The following is a 9,512-nucleotide window of genomic DNA, read 5'->3' as shown; positions in this document are numbered from 1 at the left end:
TAAAATATGCTTTGCACAGCTGCAGTTTCCCCAGAGTGAGTTAAGGGAAGCCCTCTGGGCACCCCCCAAACCCTCCTGGGAGCAGTTTGTGAGCTCACAGTGACCCAAGTACCAGTCAGTTTGCATTCAGACACCTTGAGAAGCTTTTCAGTCACACCTCACCCTGCACCACGTCCACACCAGGGTGCTAGGGCCTCTTAGTATTTAAATATCATAATATATACAAAGTAATTTAAAGAGGAGGCAAGCTAGCATCTGGTAAAACAAATGCTTATTAAATATAAAGGATAAGAAAATTGAATTATGGAAGTTGCTTACAGAGAAAACAGGGAAGTCATAAGAAGTTTTTACCTATGTGGTTCTGTCAGTCTTGACAGTACTGTGTTTTAAAACAAAAAGTTAGTGGGGGTTAGGGGTCCACCTCAAGGACTGAGAGGTAGCATGCACAAGGATTCAATTCCCAGCAGAAAACACAAAACAAAACAAAAAATGAAAAAGGAAAGAAAGGAAGAGACACAGAAAGACAAAGGAAAGAATGAGGATGAAGCCAATTAGTTTTGTCAATTGCTTAGAACTAAATATCTTGAAGCGTCAGTCACATAGTTAAAACCAAATATCATGAAGTTTAGATAGGAATTTAGAGATAGAAAGAGCACTGAATCTCAAAAGAGAAAAACCTGTGAACCAGTGAAACGCACACACAAGGACAAACCAAGCCCGCCCCTATTGTTGAGCCCTACATCCTTGCCCACAGTTTCCTGATCAGCTGAAATAGCAGCAAGCCTGCAACATAACCACAAGGCATGTGGAGGAAATGCTCCTATATGGAGTGTATGCATTAAAAACTGTGACCCAGAAATAACCCTACTTTTATTATCATAATAAGATATGCACACACCTGGGTGGAGATTTAAGACACTAAAGAGACATGAGATGTGGGAAGTAGCATAGAACATTTGAGAGCAATTCACTAGCATAAAGAAAACTGTGAATCATTACCCCTCCCTGACTCCACCTCTAGTTGGGTCCTCTAGCTCTGTATATGACAAAACCCCAGGATGGGGTGACACTCTCTCTACCTCCCTGTTTAATAAATCTCTTGCAGTGTACTCATACTCAACGTGTCCTTAATTTCACTGCTATGACATGACCAAGAACCTTGAAGTTTGGAGTAGCTGTCTCCTCTGCTCTTGGAAACCCCCTCGGGTTCCCATGTGGTGGCGAAACTACAGTACTTCCTGTGCCTCTTGCCATATCCTGTGAGTTTCCACAGCCTATTTCCACGTAACTTTCTTCCCTTAGCATTTCTCATTTGTGTTTAGCGTAGTGACCTTCCAGTTTCTCTTCCATTTACTATCTCACTTGCAAATCAGAGTGACCTTTGTAAAACCTGTACCTGCTTGTGGTTTGCTTTGCTATTTTCATTAACACTCAGTGTTAGTAGGATGAACCCAACTTCAGCATACTGTACACATCTCTGCAGAGATTGACCCCCTTTCCAGTCTCACCTTGTAGCCACTCCTTCCTGGATTCGCTGCCTTCCTGACTCTGAATGGAATGTTCCATATGGTCTCTGTCTCCATACCAGCTAAGTGTTTATCCACATGCTTGGTTAAGCACAGAATTTATGTGTGAGACATGCAGTTCCCCATTTCCTAGTGGATGTGGAAAAAGAACTCAGTAACACCTCTCATCAATTAATGAAATTAGATCACAATTCCAATCAAACTCTAAAGGGAGGCTTAGAAGTATGGAAATTTGAGATAAGCATACATTATTTATGCAAGTGTTAAAAAGGCAGCCTAACCCTAGTAGATAAAAATATGTTCAGAAGTTTCTATTAAAAGAGTGATCCCTGGTATTTAAATTAAGTTGGATCTGGCCCATGACGAGGAAGGAGGAAAGTGTAGCCTTATACACAACAGAGAAATCAAGGCAGCATATTGGCACAGGTTCATACCATTGTTAGTATGTTTAATGGAACAAATTTTCATGCCTTATAAATCATACCTATGACCTCTAATTCTACAGCAAATTTCTAATGGAAGTGAATTATCAGTTTATACATTTATATATTCAATTTTAAGCTAAGTTACTTAATCACTTCATGAAAATTTTATATTACCATTTTTTTTGTGGTCAATAAGGAAAGAATTAAAAGATGGCTGAACATGAAAAGAGAAGACTAATTTAAATCTGAGTTTTTCTGGATATTAACGGGGATGGCTCTAGGAGAGAGGGTTATTTGCTAATCTAATAGTAATTGATCACCTTGGAGCCCAACTGACTACTACCATATTTAGGTGAGTGAATTACTCAAAGAGGACACAGGGGGAACAGGGAGAGTTCATGGAACATAGGAGGAAGTCATTTAACAAGAGAGATGAAAAAGTCATGGAACTCTAAAAGGAACCATCATTTAGGGGAAGACATCTGATAGTGAGCAATGATAGGTTTTCTTTACACATCTGATTATTTTATTTTTGGTACCAGGGATTGAACTCAGGGCACTTGACCACTAAACCACATCCCCAACCCTATTTTGTATTTTATTTAGAGACAGGGTCTCACTTGAGTGCCTTAGCACCTTGCTTTTGCTGATGCTGATTTGATCTCCTCATCTTCCAGCCTCAGCCTCCCGAGCCACTAGGATTACAGGTGTGTGCCCAGCTACATATCCCTTTAATTCCCAGTCCACATAACCCTTGATTTGCAAAATCTACACTTATATACATTCTCTTGGGATTCGTGAAATCTTTTTCTTCCTCCTGGGAGACTGAACCCAGGGCCTCACACATGCTAGCAAGTGCTCTAAAGCTGAGCTACATTCCCAGAGCTTTTCATCTTATTTTGAGAAAGGGTCTCACTGAATTGCTCAGGATGGTCTCAAACTTGGAATCTCCTGCCTCACCCTCTAGATCATAAACTCTTTTATTTGAATTTCCAAGTTGTGGTCTAAGAGCTTTACTTTACAGTAGTGCAAAGTTCTTTAACTTTGAAGGTTTTCATTCTTCTAATCTTCACTTTCCTCCCCATCTCATGTGGAGAATGCAGTGGTGTTAAAAGGGCATTCTGCATGCCTAGTGAAGGCCAGGTTCACAGGTCTATCTTCATTTGAAGATATTTTAATGCTTTGGTGAAATGCTTGGGTACCAAAGTCTTCCTCAAAGCAGATTATATAAAAAAATGGAAAGCTATGCAACTGCTTCTGAAATTTACATAACATAAACCTGTTAAGGAGAAAAAAATATTGTGGAATATATATTTTTCCATTAGTTCATTGTAATTGTACATAATGTGTGATTTGTTGTTACGCATGCATACCTGTACAATGTAGCAATACAATTTGGCCAATATAATTTCCCAGTATTTCCCCTTTCCCTCTCTCCTCCCTTCCACTGTTATCTTTCCCTGAGATCTCCCTCCACTTTTCTTTTCTTTTTTCCTCTCTAGCTTTCATGCATGAGAGAAAACACATGACCCTTGATCTTCTGAGTTTGGCTTATTTTGCTTAATATAAAGTTCTCAAGTTCTGTCTATTTTCCTGCACATGATATAACTTCATTTTTCTTTATGACTGAATAAAACTCCATGTGTGTGTGTGTGTGTGTGTGTATGCCATAGTTTCTTTATCATGGCTATATTTTCTGTTATGAAGTTGCTTAAGTAACAAACAAAACAAGGACAAAACTTTGTGTTTATAGCTCTTACATCATAACCAAAAAAAGAAAGAAAATTAATTAAATCTATCTATGTTTTGTGGAACAAATCAAATCATAATGTGATATTGTAAATTTAATGTGATGGATGATATTGCCTGCTGGAAGTCAACTATAGATGTTGGGTTTAGAGTAGGAAAGATGTAGTTTCTAATATACTCCTTTAGTAATTTGTTTCTACGCAACTGTTCATATGTGTCATGTTTTTTTCTGTACTTCATAAGTATTAATGTCTTTAAGGTACTTTTATTGTTGTTATTATGTTAAGATAACCAAATTCACTGAGTAATAACAAAAGTCAATTCTAATGACATGTTGCTAGATAACTAAAGCTGCTCTATGTTACCTTGAAGATAAATTTAGCATTAGACTGCTAACTAAATCTACTTTAGTTGGTCATTTACTTTAATTATTACTGCATTTGGGAACAGAAAAATGTTTTTGGTACCAATGAAATAAAGTGATTTGTCCAATAAGCCTTTACGATGAATGCAGTATAGTTGGTGTGGTTTATTTGGGTTCATTTCCCTGCATTCCCAAGTACACTGTGATAAATCAATTTTCTAGTCACTTTTATTTATGCAATCTACCATGAGTTATTAGTTTATTTATGTATTTTAAAGTCATTGACCTTTCATGTGGTACAGACTCAGTAGCAGCCACCATAGTAATTAAAACTATAAATAAGGGTAGTAATATTGCAATACATGATTATAAGATGTAGGACTTAGTTATTAAAATGAAAGACCAAAACTAAAAACACTATCTTAAAAGCTAGTTGATCCCCAAGAATATGTATAGATATTGGGGATAAAAATTTTGTTAGAGGGGAACAGAAATACTATGTGAAGCTTTGTGGTATATATTTATACATTATATACAAAGTCATATGTAATATATTACTTTACAAAGAACCTTTGTCTTTTTTAAAAATTTGTTCTTAGTCATACATGATAGTAGAATGTATTTTGATATATCATACATATATGGAGTATAACTTCTCATTCTTCTGGCTGTACATGATGTAGAATTACATTGGTCATGTGATCCTATATGCATATAGGATAGTAATGTCTGATTTATTCTACTATCTTTCCTATTCTCATGCTTCCTCCCTTCCTTCATTCCCTTTGTCTAATCCAGTGAACTTCTATTCTTCCCACTCCTCCCCTCTTATTGTGTGTCAGAATCCACATATCAGAGAGAACATTTGGGCTTTGATTTTTTGGGATTGGCTTATTTCACTCAGCATGATATTTTCCAGTTCCATTCATTTACCAGCAAACGCCATAATTTCATTTTTCTTTGTGGCTAAGCAATATTCCATTATGCATACATACCACATTTTATTTATACATTCATCTGTTGAAGATAACCTGCACCTCAGATAAAGCATTAATCTCCAAGATATATAAAGGACTCAAAAACATAAACCTGTTTCTTATCATGGAAAAAGAGCCATATGGTTTATTTGTGGTGGCCTGACTGTTCTTTTCCTGAAGAAGAGAAAAACAAGCCTGAAGACCAGGCAACTAGAATTCTTTGGAGAATTATTTAATTAATGAGTTATAAAGGAGGACACAGCAATGAATCCAAATGTAGCTGATTGTCATGGAATGAAAGATTTGGATCAGCTTAGCTTTAAAACAGAGAAAAAGATGTGAGAAAAAATGATGGATCCATGGTTTCAGATGGTAACCACTGATGATTCTTGCAAAGATAAGTCAAAATTAGGTAGAGAAATCTATTTGGACCTCTAAGAGCTTTCCTAGAAATGTCTGATTCTGAGCAAAATGATTTGGACTGTCTTGAGGAAAATTCTACTATCCTTTGATTCTACTGTAATTTGAAGAAAATTAAGGGTTGATGATAAGTAATCTTAGCTATTCAGTGAATACTTAGCTAATAATAGCTAAAAAATCATTATTTCATGGGACAGCATTTAATAAAGCTTGCTTTAATTTTTCCTTCAATGGGATGACTGTGGTATTTAAAGAAGTTTAGTTTAAAAAGTTCGATTGTATAGAAAGAATGTTAAGAAGATAAACTATGATACTGTAGTATTACAGTTCTGTTCCCTCTGAAGGCTGAGGAGTGGAAAGAAATGTATATAAACCATAATTCAAAACATGATAAGATTTGATTTTTGACTACATATGGGATATACAAGAAGGAAGAGTTCTTTTCACTCTTAAATTTTGAGGTTTTTGAATAAATATATGTTCTGGGCAAAAGGAGTGCTTCTCTTGTAGATATTTTTGTAGCCAAAAATAAGATCAGAGTGAAATATGAGATAAGCAGAATATTAGTTGATGCATTTAAAGTCATGTTTTCCCAAGTGTATTGTGTGAGAGGCCAAAACAAAACAATAAGAAAACACTTGTGAATTACGTACTCAAAAATTTTGAGAAACACTGAATGCTCTACCAAGCTCTTGGAAGCTCACAATGAATATTAGCTATTAAAAACTCTGATAAATCCTACACTATGATATGATGATTAGTTTGGTTGTCCACTGGATTAAAGGATACTTAAAGAGTTAGTAAATCACACTTCTGGGTGTGTCTTTCCAGAGATGATTGGCATTTGGTTCTGGAAACTAAGTAGAGAGACCTGCCCTGAATGTAGGTGGAATGAATGAAATGGAAAAAGTAGAGAAGGAAGAAGCTCTGACACATATGTGCTCAATCCTTGGGCTGAAGCCTTCTTTCCTGCTGGGGTTTCTGTGGACATCAGACTTCAGATTCTTCAGCCTTTGAACACACACTTATACTAATGGATCTCCAGGGGATTTTCAGTTCTTCAGCTTCATTCTGGGGCTGCATTTTTGGTCCCTCTTATTCTGAGACTACCAGCTTCTTGGTCTTAGTAGCTACTCATTTTCCTGGCTTTCCAGGCTATAGATGATCATTGTAGATCTGCTCAAGCTCTGATCATGTAAACCAGTCTATTAGATTCCATTGTGTAATCATATATATTGGTTCTGTTCCTCTGGAGAACTCTAATGTATACAATAAAGCAGCTTTTTGTTTCTGTTGTTGTTTTCAATGATTTAAAAGATAAGAGAAGCAATAGGTTCAGAAGCTTCAAGGAACAAAAGAGTAGAGAAATTAAATAAATCAGTTCTCAACTTCAAAGTTTTTTTTTCAGGTTTTGAAAATTAAAAGAAATCTTATATACTCATTTATTTTGGTGCTTAGATGCCAAATACTTTATCTGATAACTTGAATTATTTTTTTCAGTATTTTTTCTCTTACTTTGATGCATAATCAATATACAGAACAGTAGGTTTCATTATGCATCTTTGTATAAGCACTATTAATTGAGCTATCTTTTCTTATTCTTTTAATTTGATCTATGTTAACATTTAAAACACCTTTAGTCCTAGAACTATTTTCTCAATTAAATTTTAATTTTGTTTCAACTTAAATGTTTTTAATACAAATGAAAGTACCTAAGAAGATCATAGGACTAATTAAAATGGAAGTCTTTCAGTAGCCTTAATTATAATAAATAAGAAAAATTTTTTTCAATTAAAAATATGGATTTATGGATTGAATTATGTCCTCCCAAAAGATATGCTAAAGTCATAGCCCCCAGTACCTCCAAATGTGACCTGATTTGAGATTGGGGTTGTTGTAGATGTAACTGGTTAAGATGAGGTTATACTGTAGTGGAGTGGACCCTTAATCTAACATGACTGGTGAGCTTACAAGAGGGGCAGAGTGTCTCAGTCTGTGAAAATCATACATAGGTAGTGTAGCTGATAACATAAATTTGTTTCTCTCAGTTCTAGAGGCTGGAGAGTTCTGAACTTGATCAAGGTAAGTTCCATGTCTGGTGAGGACCCACTTTCTGGCTCATAGAAGTTGGCTTCTTGCTATGTTCTCATATGGTAAAGGAACAGAAGTTCCCTTCCCTTCCCTTCCCTTCCCTTCCCTTCCCTTCCCTTCCCTTCCCTTCCCTTCCCTTCCCTTCACTTCCCTTCACTTCCCTTCACTTCCCTTCCCTTCACTTCCCTTCCCTTCCCTTCCCAAGATCGAATTCAGAGGTGCTCTACTATCGAGGTACATCCTCAGCCCTTTTTGTTTTTTATTTGAGACAGAGTCTCACCAGATTTTCATGGTTGATCTCAAATTTGTGATCCTCCTGACTTATTAGCCTCCTGAGTCCCCGGGCTCAGGAGGGCACTAGTCTTCATAGTGGCACTAGTCTAATCACAAGTATTCTAAACTCATGACCTTATCACCAGAGGGCCCACCTCCTACTGCCAACATCATCTTCAGGATTAGTATTTCAACATGTGGGTGTTTGAGGAAGGGCAACAAAAATACTCAGAGTACAACACAGAGACACATAGAGAGAAATGTATGTGCTGAAGGAGTCAGGGATTGGAACACCAAAGATTGTTGGCAAGCACCAGAAGTTAGAAAGCTTTCACTCTTGCAGATTATAGAGGGCATCTCCAGAACCATGAGATAACAAATTTCTATTACTTTATAACAGCCAATTTGCGGCTCCTTGGTAGAGTAGCCCAGCAAACTAAATACAGATAGTATAGAGCTGTGTGGCACAATAATCATTAACCACATGTGAGCATTTCATTTTAAACTAATTAAAATTAAATATGATTTAAAATTTAGTTCCTTGGGTATACTAGCTACATTCTAGCTGTTCAGTCACCACAGTGGTTAGGAGCGATTGGAAAGGGCAGTACAGAGCATTTCCATTGCAGAATGAGAAATGGAGACAGGACTGGTATGAAGCTGATTTTCAAACTCTTTGTCAACATTGAACTAGTTTCATGAATGGGCCCATTCAGGGAAGTTTGGTATTGGAAAACAGAGTGATTTTGTAGCAAGGACATTTCTAATAGCTAATTCAATCACAGATATTTTTAATTTTGAAGGGATTTATTGACCTCCTTAAGCCATTTGGAAGCAATAGGTTGATGATTAATGGAATTCCCTGCCATCAAGATGCCTATATTACTCCAAAGAAATAATTTTTGTAGTAAAACTTAAAAAATCTGGAATTTATTTATTCTCATAAAATTTACCTAGCTGCCTCAACAAAAAGTTTTTATTCAGATTGTTTTTAGTGTTTAGGCTAATAATTTCTAACACAAAGTGTGGTATGAGAAATGTGTCCCTTTATGATTTTAAGTTTAATTGGAAAATAAACACAATGAATATTTAAACTTCAAAAACCACTAGTAATTCCTCATTTCCTTCTGATTTGGTATCTAAATTACCCCATTTATATATAGTTTTCAAAGTTATATAAGATTGCCTGGATTAAAAAAAATCTTTCAGTTGGTTTAGAAAATCAAATACCTTGTTATCTATATTACCTATTTTATGCCCTCAAAGCAAAACATCACATCGATAGGAATATTTGGAGTTACTTGTATGTTGTCTAGAAATTTTGTTAAGAACTCAAGTTTCTGAAATGGAAATAAATACCAAATAACTTAGTGGAAATGTAGTTACCCATTTATAATACACTGAAAATTGATTTTATCTTCTTGAATATTCACTGGTTAAATATTTTAAACTTTTATCTCAAAACATAATCTATGGAACTAAGCAGACTGAGTTTGACTATAGTTGCCCTCTGTGGTCTTTGTTCCAGCTCTCAGAAATGGAGACATTTCCAGAAAGCCAGTTTTGTGAGCAGACACACGAACACATTATATAATATATATATAATATGTACATATAATATATATAATATATACATAGATACACATTATAAAATATATATAATATACACATAATATATAATATATAT

The sequence above is a fragment of the Sciurus carolinensis genome, chromosome 8 (assembly GCF_902686445.1).
Source record: "Sciurus carolinensis chromosome 8, mSciCar1.2, whole genome shotgun sequence".
NCBI classification, from domain to species: domain Eukaryota; kingdom Metazoa; phylum Chordata; class Mammalia; order Rodentia; family Sciuridae; genus Sciurus; species Sciurus carolinensis.
The sequence above is the reverse complement of the archived record's forward strand: the minus strand, read 5'-3'. Positions refer to the sequence as shown.